A 17,425-nucleotide genomic window follows, 5' to 3' on the forward strand; every position below is an offset into this window, starting at 1 on the left:
GTTGAAATCGTTTACTGAGAGTAAATATGTAAAATAGTTATATTTTAACTAAATCTATCATCAATCATAAATTTATTACAGGAAGGTTACCGGCAATTTAAATGCAAGAGCACTCTCTTCAGGGTTTTAAATAATCCGTGTCTGTCTTGGCACATGAGAATGCTAAGATAGGAAATGGTTTGTAATGAAAGACCCGCGGATCCCCTTACCCAAGAATCCAACACTGCCACTGGATGCAATCAGCAATAGGTTCTTTATTGTTACGCAGGCGCCTGCGGGTGGTCAGCGCGCGCCTGCAGGTGGTCAGCAGCTCCTGCTAGCTGAGCACACCCGGCTGGGGTGGTGCCGGGTTTTTATAGACAGGTACAAACAAGTTTTGGGTGGGGCGCAACTGATTGGTTGACAGTTAGATCTTTTGAAAAAGGCATACGTGGAGTTTGCTGATTGGCTCTAAGGACCCACGCGCGGGAAGAGAGAGGCGGGAAGGGGGAACAAGCTGATTGGTTCTGAGGGCCCGCGCGCAGGAGGAGAGAGGCGGGAAAGGGGAACAAGAAGGGGGAAGGTAGGAATGCCATCATGGCGTCTCTATTATTTCTATAAGCCAAGCGGTTACAGAAGGGCAAAAGAGCGATTAATAAGCAATTAATAACCTAATTAATAACCTGGTCTATACCTAAAAGCCAGTGGTTTACAGAAAAGCAAACAAGCGGTTAGTTATCCTATCTATCTTCTAGGAGAGGGGTCTTTCAGTAAAAGATCATATAATAGCTTTTACTAATTCTATTTACTTGACAGACAGATTTCACAAGTAGGCAGAGAGGCAGGCAGAGAGAAAGATGGGGAAGCAGGCTCCCCGCCAAGTAGAGAGCCTGATGAAGGGCTCGATCCCAGGACCCTGAGATCATGACCTGAGCCCACGGCAGAGGCTTAACACGCGGAGCCACCCAGGCACCTCCAGATGAAATACATTTCTGACTTAGAAACTTCAGATAGAATTTTTTTGTCCATGATGACAACTGAAGAAAATGTGTCATCCCTAAACCTAACCTTAATCCCTAACAATGCTGAAACCTAAGCTGACCTTAAAGCCCAAACTAGAACCCTGAATCCCAAACCTGCAATGGAACCCAAAGCCTGTACCTGAGCCCTGGATCCAAGCCTTGAACCACAAACCCAAACCCTAAACAGACCTCCAAGTCATGAACCCTGAACCCAAATCTCAACATGAAGCCAAACCCCCAATTTGACCTTGAACTTTATCCCATAAGCCCTGAATCTTAAAGCCTAAATCATAAACTTAAAGCCCTAAACTATAACTCTGTTCCCTTGTCCTTCACTCTAAATCCTCACCCTAACACTAAACCCAAAGCCTGATCTAGAACTCTGACTAAAACCTGAACCTGAACCCAAATTCAAACCCTTCACCACACTTTGCTTATGCACTTGCCATTGATAAATATTTGCAGTTTCTACCTTTTGATTCTTGTGAACATTGTTTGGGTTGGGGGCTAGGGTTAGGGTCTTGGATTAGGGTAGGGTTGAAAGACCCGCGGATCCCCTTACCCAAGAATCCAACACTGCCACTGGATGCAATCAGCAAGAGGTTCTTTATTGTTACACAATCTGTCAGTTATTTGACTGGCAGCATGGGTTTATTTGGGAAGAGCAGAGAATGGCAGTCTGGGCTGAGCAAGCTAAGGTCCCATCACAGGCAAGTGCGAGAAACAAAGGAGAGGAACATTATTTCATGGAGGAGGAAGAAGTTGGGAAGGGTGCTTGAAGGAAAGTCCGCTGGAGAAAGGCAGGGTGATGGAGAATTCTCACCAGCTGAGCTGCAAAGCTCCTACAAAAAGTCAGGAGATGAGCCTCCGGCTTCCCCTGTGGGGCCTGGAATTGGTGAGTCTCTCCTGTGGGGGATTGCAATGTGGGGTCTGTAATGGGCACTGAGCACCAGGCACCCCCTTCCAGCCTCCCCTTCTGGCATCCCCAGTCCACTTTACTGGGGCTTCCCTTCCTGCTTTTGCACAGTTCTAACCAGCTTGTGGTGGAACGTTGTGGAAAACTGAAATTCCAAATCCACTGCTTCTACTGCACCTGAGATACAGGGGCCCATGATTTAATCCTCCCACGAGTCTCTTGCTAACATGTGTCCTCTCCATGTTGGGTGACCTGGATCTGGGAGGGCTTGGCCTCCATCCCAAAGTCTGATGTTCTCTCTGCTTCCGTGTCGTCGTGCTAACATGGATGTTTGAAAGAGTCATTTCCTCTGCGCTGATTTCAAAGTGCAGTCAGCTTGTTATAGCAGCACAAATACGTGCTGTCTCCACACTCAGATTCCCCAGCCATCATTTCTTTACCCTGTTTGCCACTTCAAACGGGATGCTTCAGTGTGTTTGATCCCACAGCAGGACAATGTCTTGCAGAATCACCACATAACCTGAAATGAGGAGATCATTACAGAACCCATCCAAGGGTTAGTGTTAGGGACAAGGGACATGGCAGGACTGACCTGAAGCCCCCATGGAGAGCTGTCTGGGTGGCTGAGTTGACAGTGTAGGTGAGGGTGAGTGTCTGGCTCTGGCTTTGTGTCCAGGAGTCAGCTCTGTGTGGGTGTGTCCTCAGCTGGGCATGCAGATTTCTGCTCCTCTGAATCCTTTCCGGAGTTCCAAATGGCACAGTTTCCTTCTGGGTGGCAGGCTGAGTCCTCTGGGATTGCCCAGGTGTCCCCAAATTGTAGGGCACCTATTGCAAGGCCTTTGGGGTCAGAATCCTGAGAACCAAAGCAAAGGTTATGGTTAGGGCCCACCACATGGCAGGCCCGATCTGCCAGCACTCTGTCCATCTTTCTGGGGGAGGGGGCAGTCAAGGGATTTGTTCAGGGAGAGTGTCAAGCTCCAGGTTTGCATCCAGGGGCCTGCTGAATATGGGGGTGTCCAGAGGTAGGAATGCAGATTTCAGTTCCTCTGAATCCTTTCTGGAGTTCCAAATGGCATGGTTCCTTTCAGGGTGGCAGGATGAGTCCTATGGTGTTCCTCACTGTCCCCAATCTCTGAGGCTTTGGAGCCAGGCCGTCGGGGACAGACCTCTCAGGACAGAATCTAGGCTTAAGAGTTTGTGCCTATGGGCATGGCTGCACTGATCTGAAAGCACTGTGGCGAGGATCACAGGGGTCTGAGTTGAGAGCATGGTTCAGGATCAGTATCAAGGTCTGGGTTTGTGTCCAGGGGACCGCTGAATGTGGGGGTGGGCTCAGATGTCCAAGATGATTTCCCCTACTCTGAATCCTTTCCAGCATTCCAAATAGCATGGTTTCCTTCTGGGTGGCAAGCTGAAATCTCTGGGATTTCTCAGGTCTTGCCCTTGCCCTGGCAAGGGCAAGATACTTTTTACAGTAAAAGAATTCACCAGATGAGCTGAACAGCAGAAAAGACACAGCTCAGGAGTAAATCAGTGAACAGGAATATCATGCCAAATACTTCTTTGAGAACACACTACAGAGCAAGGGAAGATAGGAGAGAAAGCTGAGATATAAAGGATAAACCCTCCAACTTTCGAACATCATTCCCTACTTGTTTATTTCCATTGCTGTCAGCTCCTTCCCAGTCAAAAATAAGTCACCTGAGCCAGCCTTTTTTCTTCCTGAGTTTGGGGCAATGCAAAGCCCACCAGAGGGGCCAAGGGCACCCCTGTACCTGCTGAGCTGAGCCCATTTGTATCCCAACAGTGAGAAGGTACCAGCCTGGCCCTCTGGTGCTCCATGGTCTGTGGCAGTCCTTCCTTCTGGACCCTGTTTGCTGCTCTTCCTTCACTAACCCTGGTCTCAAACTAGGGATTGCTCCCGGAGGAGGAACTCAGGGAGATGAAGCTCAGGAGGGCCTCCCCCGCCTGGAATCTCTGTGTGAGGAGTGCACAGCCAACAGATTTTGCCCAGGGACTTGCAAAATGCAGAGAGGCAGATTTATTTTCTCTCTTTCTTTCTCTCTCTAGCCTCATACCAACCAGGAGTTCTTAGAACTTTCTTCACTGACTTCTAGGTGTAGCTTGGCCACTATTTCCACAGAAAGGCCACTTGAGCATGATCAAACACCCGTATAAGCAATTACATTTAAAAAAAAAACAATAAGCCAATGCACACAGACATTTGACAGCAGCACAGGACGCTCAAGGGACCAGAGTCCCTACCTTGGGCAATAGTGGTAGAGGCCGGGTTCTGCCACGCAGGTCCCTAGATCTTTGGCAGTTTCCACGATTGCAAATCCAGACATGCAGAATCCTGAGGGAAAACCTACTAACTGCAAAAGAGCAAAAATTCATCAGGATTCAGAGAGTGGAAACCCATTTGTACTGGAAAAGAAAGAAGTAGGCTTGCTGTGAATCCAGCAGGGAGGACAGGCATAGATAAAGGCTGGTGTATGGGTTACGGAAACTATTGTTTCTCAAGGGTCATGCTGTCTCTGTAAAATGCTATGAGGAGTGTCTCTTGGGGAACTCCTGCTTTCCTCCCAGTGACACCCCCAGATTCTGCTTTGCTAGTCCCATGGATTCCTGGGGATACCCAGTTGATAAGCTACGCTGTCCTCATGACAACACTTGCTAATGGACTGAATGTGTGTGTCTTGTCCCAATTCAGATGTTGAAGCCCTGACCCTGAAGGAGTGCCATCAGGAGGTATGGGCTTTGAGAGGTGATGAGGTCATGAGATTGGAACACTTGTGAATGAGATAAAAGCACTTCTGAGAAAAGACCTGAGAGATTGTTCTGCCAGCTGTCATCCATGCAAGGCTACAACAGAAATATGGGCATCTATAGATAATGAAGCAGTCTCTTGCTAGATATCAGATCTCCCAGGATCTTGCTTTTGGACCTCTCAGTCTCTAGAACTGCAAGGAATAGTACATGTTTTGCTGTTTCAGCCACCCAGTCTGTCATCATTTGTTGCAGCAACTTGAACTGAATAAGGCAGAGCCCAAGTCCTGATTAATCCCTGCTTCTACTCCTTTCCCCTCAGAAAGAGCTTCTAATCCAGAACTGACCTCTGCTTTCCATACACGTGCTTCAGACTCCTTCTGTGAGAGCCCAGACTTTGTAAAAGACTCCTCCCTCGTGGCAATCAGCATTCTGTGACTCCTGAGGAATGTCCTCCCTGACTGTATTGAGTCAATCAATCTGATTTTGATTCTGGAATCCCAGGATCAAGGACTGCATCAGGGTCCCAGCTTCATGGGGAGTCCGCTTCTCCCTCTGACCTTCTTCCCTCTCATGCTCTCTCTCTCACTCTCACTCTCTCTCAAATAAATAAATAAAAATCTTTTAAAAATCTGATTTTAACAGACCATAAGCTTGTTCTTGCTGGTCTTTGGAAGATTAGACATTAGCCCTTCGGAGAAAGTTCCGAATGGCTGCTTCATGAAGGGGTGAACTGTGTCCCCAAAGTCTCTTTTTGCTGCCTTCTAATCACAGATGCTGAGACAGATCCTCCCAGGTGCTGGTTTTTCAAAGCACTCAATGCTTTGGCTTTGAAGTTCCTCACTTGACAGTTCTGCTTTTATCAGTTTGTGACAAAACAGCCAATTGGTGGTGGATGCAAAGTGCACTGATAAAATTAATATCAGGGAACAATTTTTTGAGTGTCAAGCATGTGCATGTGTGTGCACACACATATCCATGTGCTAAGCATTATGGTAAATGTCTGACAAGAACTAAAACTTCAAAAAGTCAGGATACCCCATTAGCTGATATTTTTATTATTCCTACATCCTAAACTATGAAAAACAGGGTCAGAGAATAAGAAGTGGCAAAAGGAATCAAGATTTGAGGCAGTTCGATTTCACAGCCAGCCTTGATCAATAGGCATGTACACCTGTGTCTAGTTTCAGCTCTGTGTAACCTAGCCATAACCTTGGATAAGCCATTCATCTCTCAAGTTCAGGTTCTTGGTCCAAAGGGGGAAGGGGCATAGGTTGAGTACCTCCAGTGGGACTTCCTGGCAGGCTTGTTCATCGAAGCATTCCTGTTTCAGTTTGAGTAATTGAATCCAGTCTTTGTTTTACCGAAGGCCAAGCTTGTCCAGTGTGTTGATGCCACCAGCCAACAGCATTTGTCCATGCTATGTAACAACTGAGCAACATTCATAGGAATGGGGGGAGGAAAAGATGTCCACAGGTGTTGACAGATGTTCTGCATGGAGGGACAGGAGCTGGGGCCATCACCTGCTGTTTCTAGTGGCCTTCTCTGTCGAGTTAAAATAAATGGCAATTATTTGCAACGACAGGGATGAAAGTAGAGGGTATTATGCCAAGCGAAAGAAGTCAGTCAGAGAAAGACAATTATCATATGATCTCACTCATATGTGGAGTTTAAGAAACAAAACAGAATCATAGGGGAGTAAAGGAAAAAAATAAAACAAGATGAAGTCAAAGAGGGAGACAAACAAGAAGACACTTAAAAAAAAAGATTTTTATTTACTTATTTGACAAACAGAGATCACAAGTAGGCAGGGAGGCAGGAAGAGAGAGAGAGGAGGATGCAGACTCCCCAGGGAGCAGAGAGCCTGATATGGGGCTCGATCCCAGGACCCTGAGATCATAACCTGAGTTGAAGGCAGAGGCTTTAACCCACTGAGCCAGCCAGGTACCCCTCAGAAGAGACTCTTAATCACAGTAAACAAACTGAGGGTTCTTGGAGGGCAGGGGAATGGGTGGATGGGGTAACTGGGTGATGGACATTAAGGAAGGCATGTGATACAGTGAGCACTGGGTGTTATAAAAGACTGATGAATCACTAACCCGTATGTCTGAAACTAGTATTATATGTTAATTAATTGTATTTAGATTAAAATTTTCTTTAAAAATAATTTTAAAATAAAATAAATAACAATCAAATAATGATCAGAGTTATCCAGCAGGGAGTATCAGATCTAGATGTCAGTTAAATTTAAGGGGCTTGCCGAAGTTTAGGAGAGTCACGCTAGGTCATTTTCCTGTGTGGGGAAGTCTTCAGGGGCAGTTCCAAAGACAAAGAATATTAATATTTCTCCTTCCCCCATTTCTCCTAGAGCCAAAGATGTTTCCTCCACTCACCCACTGGCCCTGTATGTAGGTGTTGCTTTCTCTCTACCAATCAAAAAATCAGTGAGTAACTAGAACTTCACCTTTTCCAATATCCTCCTACCCCCACCTTTTGTCCTTAATGGCCATGGGCAACAGGGACAAAGACATTTTTTAAAAACTTACAGTGATCTATTATGCTCTACTACCTTGGCCCGCATGGGCCACTGCAAAGGGATTCTGTGAACCGTGTACTCAGATGAATGGTCATTATCTTCAAAAAGGCAGGGGCAGTGATAGACACAGGAATCAAAAAAGTAAGAGTTAATGGACCATCAGAATAATGGAGTACCAACACTTTTTTGTCCTTGGCTTGAATCCTCAAGGCCCAGGGTCTCAACAGAATTTTCATTTTGGTCTCATCTGACTCACTTGTCCACTTCTGGGCCAGTTGGCAGTTATACTGAGAACTGTAAATTTTCCTTAGAAGAGAGAAAGAGTATTTGTCAGGTAAACCACGGAAATGTCCATTATAGGAAGTTAGGCCTTTTGTCATGTTACTCCATTAGCACCCTCCTGACTGTTAAATTAAAAAAAAAAATTGTGACACCCATTAAAGACAGTAAGGAAGATTTTATTCAAGGGATGCTACTACGATGGGATTTTATTTTCCAGTATGGGAGAGAAATCTGGCTCAGCTCAGACAAATGGAGATTTACAGCTAAAGAGCATGGTGGGGGTCACTGAATGTAAAATTAAGATGGAACATCAAGAGTAAGGATGAAGAGATTCTGGCTAAACCATCTGGAGAGTAATATTGTTGAAGGAAGGCTAGGGTCATTAACTATTGAGATCAGGGGATAAGGAATTTTTTAAAAGACTTATTAATACATTTTAGAGAGAGGGAGCAGGGGTAGGGGTAGAGGACGAGGGTAAGAGAATTTTAATCAGACTCTTCACTGAGCATAGAGCCTGAGGTGAGGCTTAATCTCAGGACCGTGAGATCAGGACCAGAGCAGAAACCAAGAGTCAAACGTTCAACCAGCTGCACCAACCAGGTGCCCTGGGAATAAGGGATTGATCAGATATTAAGCGTTATAGATACTGAAGCACCTGGGTGGCTTAGTTGGTTAAATCTCTGGCTTTGGCTTAGGTCATGATCTGATCCCAGGATCAAGCCTGGCATTGGGCTTGCTGCTCAGTGGGGAGTCTGATTCTCTCTCTCACTCTGCTATTCCCCCTGCTCAGGCTCTCTCTCTGTCAAAATAAATAAATCTTAAAAATAAAGTGGTAAGATACCAGGGGTGAGAGATAAGGAATTTGATCAGATATCAAGAGTAGGATAAGAGATTGCTGAAAAATTGACTAAGCAGACTTCTTGCTAAAACTGGGCTAAGTGGGCGGAGCCTGAGTTCAAGGCTGGACAGAAAGAGGACTCAGAGGAACTTGACTCCAGTCTGGTCAAGGAGAAAATCTTCATCATCCATGACCATTGTATTTTCTGCAGTCACACATTTTACTAATTCTTTTATCAGACATTCAGTGAACGAGAAACATGAACACAGCAGCAATAATATAATAAATGTAAACGCTCTATCAGAGACAAAGGCACTATAGGAATCCACCTCATCAGATTTAGAATATGCATGACTCCATGACTGAATTACTACCACTGCTTGACTGCTGAGATTAAGATGTAGTACAGAGGATCAGAGGGAAGGGAGGGAAATCTGAATGGGAGTCATCAGAAAGGGAGACAAACCATGAGGCACCTTTAACTATAAGAAACAAACTGAGAGTTGCTGGGGTGGAGGGGAGTGGGAGACATGGAGTAACTGGGTGATAGGCATTAAGGAGGAAACGTGATGTGATGAGCACCAAGGGTTATCCACAACTAAATTCTCTGAAACCAATGATGTACTATCTAATGGTAATTGAATTTAAATATCTAAAAAAGACGCTTAAAAAAAAAGATGTAGCATAAATCACAATATCCTTTGAATGGAAGAATGTGCAGAATTTCCACACCTCTGCTGTCCAAGTCCCATGGCTAGTAGCCACATGTGGCTAATGACCACTTAAAAGGTGGCCAGTTCAAATGGAGAAATGCTATAAAAGCAGAATAAACACTGGCTTTCAAAGACATATTTTAATCAAAGGTCAGAGAGTATTGCCACCCTCACATTACAAACATCACATGACTTCTACAGCTAATGAGAGTGGGACCCAAGATGGGAGAGGTCAACCTGAAAGTCCATGATGTCAGAAAGAACATGGGGAAAAGAGAGTCACAACCCTGGAGTGGATGGGCTGAGGACTGTCAGAATGCCTTTTTTTTTTTTTTTTGTGATTCTGTATACAGACAAGGAGAATTCACTGGAGATGACATCTGTATGCCTCACATTTTCAAGGGAAAATTATGAAAACGCATATAGACCCACAGCCATAGTTTAATTATGTTTAAAATGTATTCAGAACTACTCCAGTCAGTAAATTGCACATTTTCACATTTAGCTTCTCAATTTTCTCTTCGGCACCTCCCATTCTTGAAATCCCAACACAAATCCCATCTCTTGCCTAAGGACCATAAACTACCTCACTATCAAAGGCTACAGTTCATTCATTCATTTGATTCATTCAAAGCAACCTAATCTTGAGTGACGTCTTAGGCACTCTTCTAGGGACTGGTGACACGGTGAACAAAATAGGTAAAGATCTCACTTTCATGGAGCCTATCTGGTATTTAGGGGAAAATCTTTCCTTATCAACATGAAAAGACTTATTATGGATGTTGCTTAGAATTTCAGTTTTTTTTTTTCTCGACAGTATCTCAGGTGATCATCTTTGAGGTGGTTCTCCTGAAAATACCTTTGGGGGGTACTGACTCGACTTTCTGAGTCAGACACTTTCCTAAAGACAGGGGTCACAGGAAAAGTGACAACTGTCACTCTTGCAGTAAGAACAGGGATCACAATGCTTGAAACAGAGATATGCTGCTCAGCTGTCAGAAAGTCCACAAGGCTCCAAATGTGTGTGGCCAACTAATGGAACCTGTAACTCAGAGGTTATCATCCTGAGAGCAATGGGAAATCCCTCTAGTTAAGGACTCTCCTTGACGGAAGCTTGACAATGGCCTTGATTTACTTACTATGATGTTTAGGTAATTATACACATTAAGAAAAGTGCACAAGGCACTTACATTTCCATGATACCATCAAAGATATTGTTGTTTTATTAAAATGTTACATCTAGAGCTGTAACGTATAGAGTAGTTAAGTCAATCACTATGTGGTACAGGGGAGACTATTGTAACAGCCATACTTCCATAAAAAAGAAAAATTTTTTGTGGTTTCTGATCTAGTAATCAGCCAGTGAATAATTCTATATCAGTGTCCAGTTACCGGGCTAAACGTCTATTTATATTTCTGAGGGTAAGCTGAATTGTGATCACTGAGCCAGCTGTGTTCTAGTAACTACTCATTTACCCAACATAACAGATATAAGAAGGTAAAAGGCTTCTAAGGAGACTGGTTACTTATATTTTGAACCACATTTTGGCAGGTATAACTTGCAACTTGTGCTTAGTGGTAAGATTTCTGATATTTACTTTCTCCTTCCTTTGGCAAGTCAAGTTAGTTAAAAAGTAATTAGAGTTGAGTCCAGTGTTTTTCTTAAATGTTTACAGAGATATAGAACTCTCAAGTTTCTTTACTAGACAGGATTAGATCACATTAGTGATAAAGATCAGAATGATTTACATTGCTAAAACGAGAACTTCCTGTCAGTTCGGAGAAAGCTCATTTTTATAACCAACCTATTGGCTGGGCTAGAGATTAATGAGTGCTATGGGTGGGGTGATGAAAGTGATATATTCAATGACCTGTGGAATTTGTTCTGTAATTTCCCCACTCCTCTGGTCAGCAGAGTGTCTTCTTCAGTACCCAGCACTGCCCATAACTGCATTCAGAAAATCACTCTCCAAAAATGGTTGTTTTGCCTTTTTTATAATTTTTTAAAACATTTGATTTATTTACTTGTCAGAGAGAGAGAATGAGAGCACAAGCAGGGGGAGCAGCAGATGGACGGGGAGAAGCAAGCATCCTGCTTGGTGGGATTGCACAAGGGCTGAAGAAGACAGAATGGGAAGGGGACAAGGAGAATAGTGGGTTTCAGATTCTTGGGAACAGAGCCCATATCTATTTCTATGTTTATCTCACTGCTCTAAACCCAGGTCACAGCACAGTGCCTGCAGCAGAGTCATGGAAGTGCTCCAGAAATGATAACTATTGCTATTTATACCACTAAAATTCCTCCACAAAGGGCCAAGTGTCATAGCTTCTCCCAGTTCCCCACACTGAACGCAATGAAGAATCAAACTATCAGGGGCGCCTGGGTGGCTCAGTGGGTTAAGCCGCTGCCTTCGGCTCAGGTCATGATCTCAGAGTCCTGGGATCGAGTCCCGCATAGGGCTCTCTGCACAGCGGGGAGCCTGCTTCCCTCTCTCTCTCTCTCTCTGGCTGCCTCTCCGTCTACTTGTGATTTCTCTCTGTCAAATTAATAAATAAAATCTTTAAAAAAAAAAAAAAGAATCAAACTATCAGGTTAAGGATTGCGAGGGGCATTTAACAGGACCCAGATCACAGGAGCCATATTGTATTGCAGGACCAGGGGTCTTACCAGTGACTAGGTATTCACTCCTCTTGAGAGGCTAGCTCCTTGGATCTCCCTCTTCAATCCTCTGAACCCATGTCTGGCATCAGAAACAAAACGAACGTATCACCCTCGTTTATTTTTTACTATTATTTGTTACAGAGGAAGAGAGAGATCACAAGCAAGGGGAGCAGCAGGCAGAGGGAAGGCAGGCCCCCCACTAGAGCCTGGTATGGGATCCAATCCCAGGACCCTGGGATCATGACCTGAACCAAAGGTAGATGCTTAACTGAGTAAGCTACCCAGGCGTCCCTTATTGTCCTTCTTTAAAATTTAATGTATTCTCTCTCCCTCTCTCTTTGTCCCCACTCTGTCACTCATACTCACACAATCACAGAGTCACAGACAATAGCAAGGTATTTCCCATTCTAATTCGCTAAGGCACTATGAGCTTAAGCTCAACAGAATCACTTTGCCAGCTGCTGCTCTACTGTGCCCTGATCCCTTCTCTATCCCCAAGCTCGATCTGTCACTCAAGTGTCATGGTGGTGGCTCTTTCTGCCCTCCCTCCACAAGGCTGTCATCAGCACACTCTTCCCCGTGGCTCCACTCCCCGGCACTGGCTGCCTTTGGTCTACTGGTATGCCCTCTCCTAGAGCTTTTCCACTCTCCCTGAGGGGAAGACAACCCTTACTTCTCCCCTGTGGCTGTCACGTGTCCGCTATATATTGTGAAGATCAGCCCGATTAAGAGATTGGGAACTAAAAGACCGGCTTCTGCTTATGGATAAATCTAACTATGGGGCTTGGGACACATGACAGCAGCACATGGTGGTAGAACTGAGATGGTTAGGGAGTTAATCTGCATTTTCACATCTGGTCAGCAGCAGAACAAAGAGGACACCCCAGATCTCCTATCTCCCAGAACAGTACTCTTCAAGTAACTTACAGCACCATCCTTCTCCAGCTTTGGAAGTGGCACTTTTCCAACCCCAAAGTCTTGATTCTAGGCAGCACTCCGAGAGATACTCCCTCCAGAATCACCCCTGTCTGGAAGTAGTGGTTGGCCAAGGCCTCCCAAATATCTTCCCTTCAGAGTTGCACTTGCATCAAACTCAAAACTGTGGCACGTACGGGACTTTCCTGTCGGCCTCTAGCTCTAATGACCTATTGGACTTCAGAGGTGCTCTTTTATACCCACTTACCTTATAACATTAACGTGTGACTCCTCTAGAATTCTCTCCATGGTTTTTCTCATGTACTAATTGTTATGGAGTGAATTGTGTCCCCGCAAAAGTCATATGAAGAATTCCTAATCTCCAGTGTGACTGCATCTGGAGATAGGGCCTACCTAGAAGGAGGTACTGAAGGCTTGGTGAGGTCACAGGAGTCCTAATCTGCTAGGACTGGTGTCCTCATAAGGGGGAAACACATGAAAGCACTCCCCCTACCACCCCTCTGTGGGCCCACAGAGAAGAGGTCATCTGAGGGCACAGTTGAAAAGATAGTGATCTATAGACCAACAAGAAAAGGCTCACTGGAGACCAACCTTGCTGGCACCTTGATCTGGAACTTCTGGCCTCCAGATCTGTGAGAAAATACATTTCTGCCATTTAAGCCCTCCAGCCTGTGTTTGGTATAGCAGCCTGAGTAGACAAAAATATACTGATAAAACCTTCTTTCAAGCTTGGGAGAAACTTTCTATACACTGTGCTCCATGATTTTGGGTCTAACCCTTCTCTCCATAGCCATTGCTAATATTAGAGCCAGAGAAGTCATAAATACTAGAAATGTTGGAATTGGATAGGGGATCAATTACCATCTATCTCAGTATCCCCAGCTCCGAAGAATTAACACACAGACACAGACACAGACACACACAGACACACACACACACACTACAAACATGGTTATCCCACTTAATTACATTGGTGATTTCTTGATACCCAAGCCCACATGCCAGCTCCCCTTCGGAGTACTAACCTCACTATCTCCCTGTGACCTACCCACCTCCATGCAGAACTAGGAACTTATACCTCAACTCCTGCCAAGCTAACGACAAAAGTTTATGATTCAGTTCCTATCTCTCCTGCTTTATTCATGACCTCTTAAAGTCTAGTGACCCATCCTCCTCTTCTTTCTAAAAAACAAAACAAAACAAAACAAAACAAAACAAAACCCACTGCTTCCTGGGAACCTTTCAGATTTTTAAAAAATTTTTTAAAATTTTTTATTTCTTTTCAGCGTAACAGTATCCAGTGTTTTTGCACCACACCCAGTGCTCCATGCAATAAGTGCCCTCCCCAGTTCCCACCACCTTGTTCCCCCTACCTCCCCCCCACCATTTCTAAATCCTCAGATTGTTTTTCAGAGTCCATAGTCTCATGTTTCACCTCCCCTTCCAATTTCCCTCAACTCCCTTCTCCTCTCCATCTCCCCTTGTCCTCCATGCTATTTGTTATGCTCCACAAATAAGGGAAACCCTATGATCATTGACTCTCTCTGCTTGACTTATTTCACTCAGCATAATCTCTCCAAGTCCTGTCCATGTTGCTACAAAAGTTGGGTATTCATCCTTCTTTCAGATGTTTTTTTACCTCTATAATCTACTGGAGGATAACAATGTACCAGAACCCTTGAGTGACCATTAATGCCTATTGGTCACATCGTGTATGCTACCTAGGACCCTATTCTGTGTTCTTAACAATCATGGCTTCGACTCGTCCTGAAGGTGGACTTTAAGTGGAGTCTATTGTGCAAATACCTGAAGCAGGAAGTCCCCTGCCCAGTGAATGAGGCATGCAGACTTCCAGAGGTCTTGAGGTCCTCTCTTCAAATATACGCATTCACTTTGAGAAATCAGGATTCCCACCAAAACGAGAGACAAAAGAAAAGAAAAAAAAGTAAAAAAAGAAAAGAAGAAAAAAGAGAGAGAGGAACGAAAGGGAAGGTGAAAAATAAGGTTCAGCCCAGATGGGCCCCAAGGTAAGATTAATGAAGTAGACAAACAAAAAGAGATAAAAAGACTGATACAAGTATATGACAAGAGAAAAATGTATATATATATATACAAATAAAGAAAGAACCTCGTCAAAAAGAACCACAAGTGTAAAATTTATATGCTATCAGGACAAACACAAAAAACACAGAAATACTGTTGGAAGAAGATGGGAGAGTTCTTATAAATTCTCAGTGTGTGCGAAGAAGGTTGTTTTGATTCTTCCTGGATGTATCTTGATATCTTTGTTAAAGAACTCAACTTTCCTAAGATAAAGGGGATTAAAAATTGGTTTACCTATAGGGATAGTATTGATTGGGGAAAGGGGATTACTTTGAAGTTTAACTCTATATGAATATTAGAGGATAAAACTAAAAAGGAATAGACTAGACTAAACTAAAATTTAAAAAAAGGAATTCAGAAAATAAAAATGCAAAAGAAAAACATAGGTGTATGTATCAAAAAGTTAGGTTAGAAAGGTATTTGGAATTTGATGTACTGTACAACTCGCTGTGATGGTAAATAGGTTAAAAAAATTACCTATGTGTAAAAAAAAAAAAAAAATGAACCGGAATAGTGGGAACAAGTGAACAATACAAGTTTTCCTATGAAGTAGTGGTTGTTCTCTTGTAGTCCTTTTTTTTTTTCTTTCTTGGCTTGTTTTTTCGGGGAGGGGCCTGCCACGTGGGTTGTCAGTCAATTATGAGTGGCTGCCTTCGGCTCAGGTCATGATCCCAGGATCCTGGGATCGAGTCCATCTTCAGTCTCTCTGCTCAGCAGAGAGCCTGCTTGTAACCCTCCCTTTGCCTGAAGCTCTGCCTACTTGTGCTCTCTCTGTCAAATAAATAAATAAAATCTTTTTTAAAAAACTGGAAGGGCTTCTCAGTCACTCTTTCCTACTATCCCCATTTGTACATAAGGAAAGGCAGTGCAAACCTGGAGGGAGGAGCCCAGAATAAAAATGAAAGAAAGAAAGAAAAGAGAGAAAGAAAGAAAGAAAGAAAATGAAAAAGAAAGAAAATGAAAGGGGAACTGGCTGAGAGACTAGAACCAAAGCTTCACCAAAGTATAGCCTTCCAGGAAGTAGAAAATGGGATGTTTGCTTTCAGCTTGGAGAGTGGGAGCTTGGGTAAAAGAAACAAGCAAAATCCCAATGATTATGAGGCTCTGGAGGAATGGGGTGGGGTACCCAGGTGACCAGTAGGTTACAAACCCTGATTCTACCCATTTTCATTAAAAAGAAAGAAAAAATACCCTGCAGTTCATCCTCTTCATGCCCCTCCCTCCTGCAAAGGGAGTACAAAGCAGTGACTCTCGAGGTACATAAAAATGAGTGAGACATAAACCAACAATCACAAATGTTTCAGATAAATCAAGCCACGGAAAAAAAGAACGGCTTTAATATGTTTTATCCTTTCTTTCAAGAGAGAATATGCACCTAAGGGGGGGAAAAAGTGTTAGACATTAACATCAATGTAATTAAATTAATCATATGGATAAGCCAGAATATCTTATCATGAAATGAGAGCAGGCAGTTATAAAAATAATTAACCGATATCTTGGAAATACAAATAGCAACAGAAGTAAAAAGAAACCTTTCAAAGAGATGGGATGAATAGCAGAATGAGCACTGCTTAAAACCAAACCAGAGAGATGGAATATCAAGCTAAGGAATTCTCTAAGAAGGCAACCCAAGGAAGAAAAAGAAAAAACGTCTGAGTGAGTTACAGAAGACAGACCTAAAAGTTCCAGTCTACAGACATCCCATTGGTTTGTTATCCTTCCTGCTTATCTTCTCAGCCAAAAGTAAAGCACCTCAGCGCCGTTGGACTTTTTCCAAGTTATTGTTGGCTTCTGGCTCAGAGGCTCAAGTGCTGGTTTGGGCCCCAGTTATCCCCCAGGATTCCCCTACCAGCACCTGTGACTTTTTCAGACAGCCTCCTCAGGAAGCCCAGGACAACCAGCAGCTTAAGCGCTACCCAGTCCCTAGTACTGTGCCTCCTAACCTAACACTTCGTTACACTCTACCCATCGAGAGCCAGTCCAAGGCGACGCCCCAGGACTCCAATGAGTCCAGCTGCCAGATGCCAATCCAGCGATGAGAAAGCTCCTGAGCTCCAGAAAGCCACATGGGGATGCTGAGCCCCAAGGCCCCTGCATCATGGTCCAGCCCCTCCACGCAGACCCCGCCCCTTTATCAGCCAGGCTCTGTTGGAGTGCGGGGCCTTGTGGGAGTTGTGGTACCCCCAGGGCCTCCAGCCTCCTGCGGGAAGGTGGGGCTGGCAGCTGGAAGGACCCGGGAACCACAGCTTCGAAGGACGCCTCTACCTCCCTGGGAATTCAGGCTCTATGGCAGCCAATTAGGCAGGACCACGTGAGTCTCCAAAACAAAGAGCAGGAGCAGGCTGGGCACCTTCCCGTAGGCCTGCCCGCCCTCCGCCCTCCCACTCTCTCGCACTCCCTCACTCCCACAAGCCCCCTCTCAGGTTTGGAACTTGATGAGGGAGCAGGAGGCTGACTGAGGACAAAGCAAAAGCTGGCACCTTGCACCCCCTCTCCACCCGCTCCCCTCTGTAATATATGTAACATTCCTCAGGGACCCCTGACTGCCATAAACGAGAAACGAAGAGTTAACTTGCAGAGCTCACAATCCTGCAAGACAGGCATCTCCCAACTATCTTGATGTTAATGGCTTGGTAAAAGACAACTCCTCTTTAGCATATGAAAACTCC

This window comes from Mustela lutreola, chromosome 14 (assembly GCF_030435805.1).
Source record: "Mustela lutreola isolate mMusLut2 chromosome 14, mMusLut2.pri, whole genome shotgun sequence".
Taxonomy (NCBI): Eukaryota; Metazoa; Chordata; class Mammalia; order Carnivora; family Mustelidae; genus Mustela; species Mustela lutreola.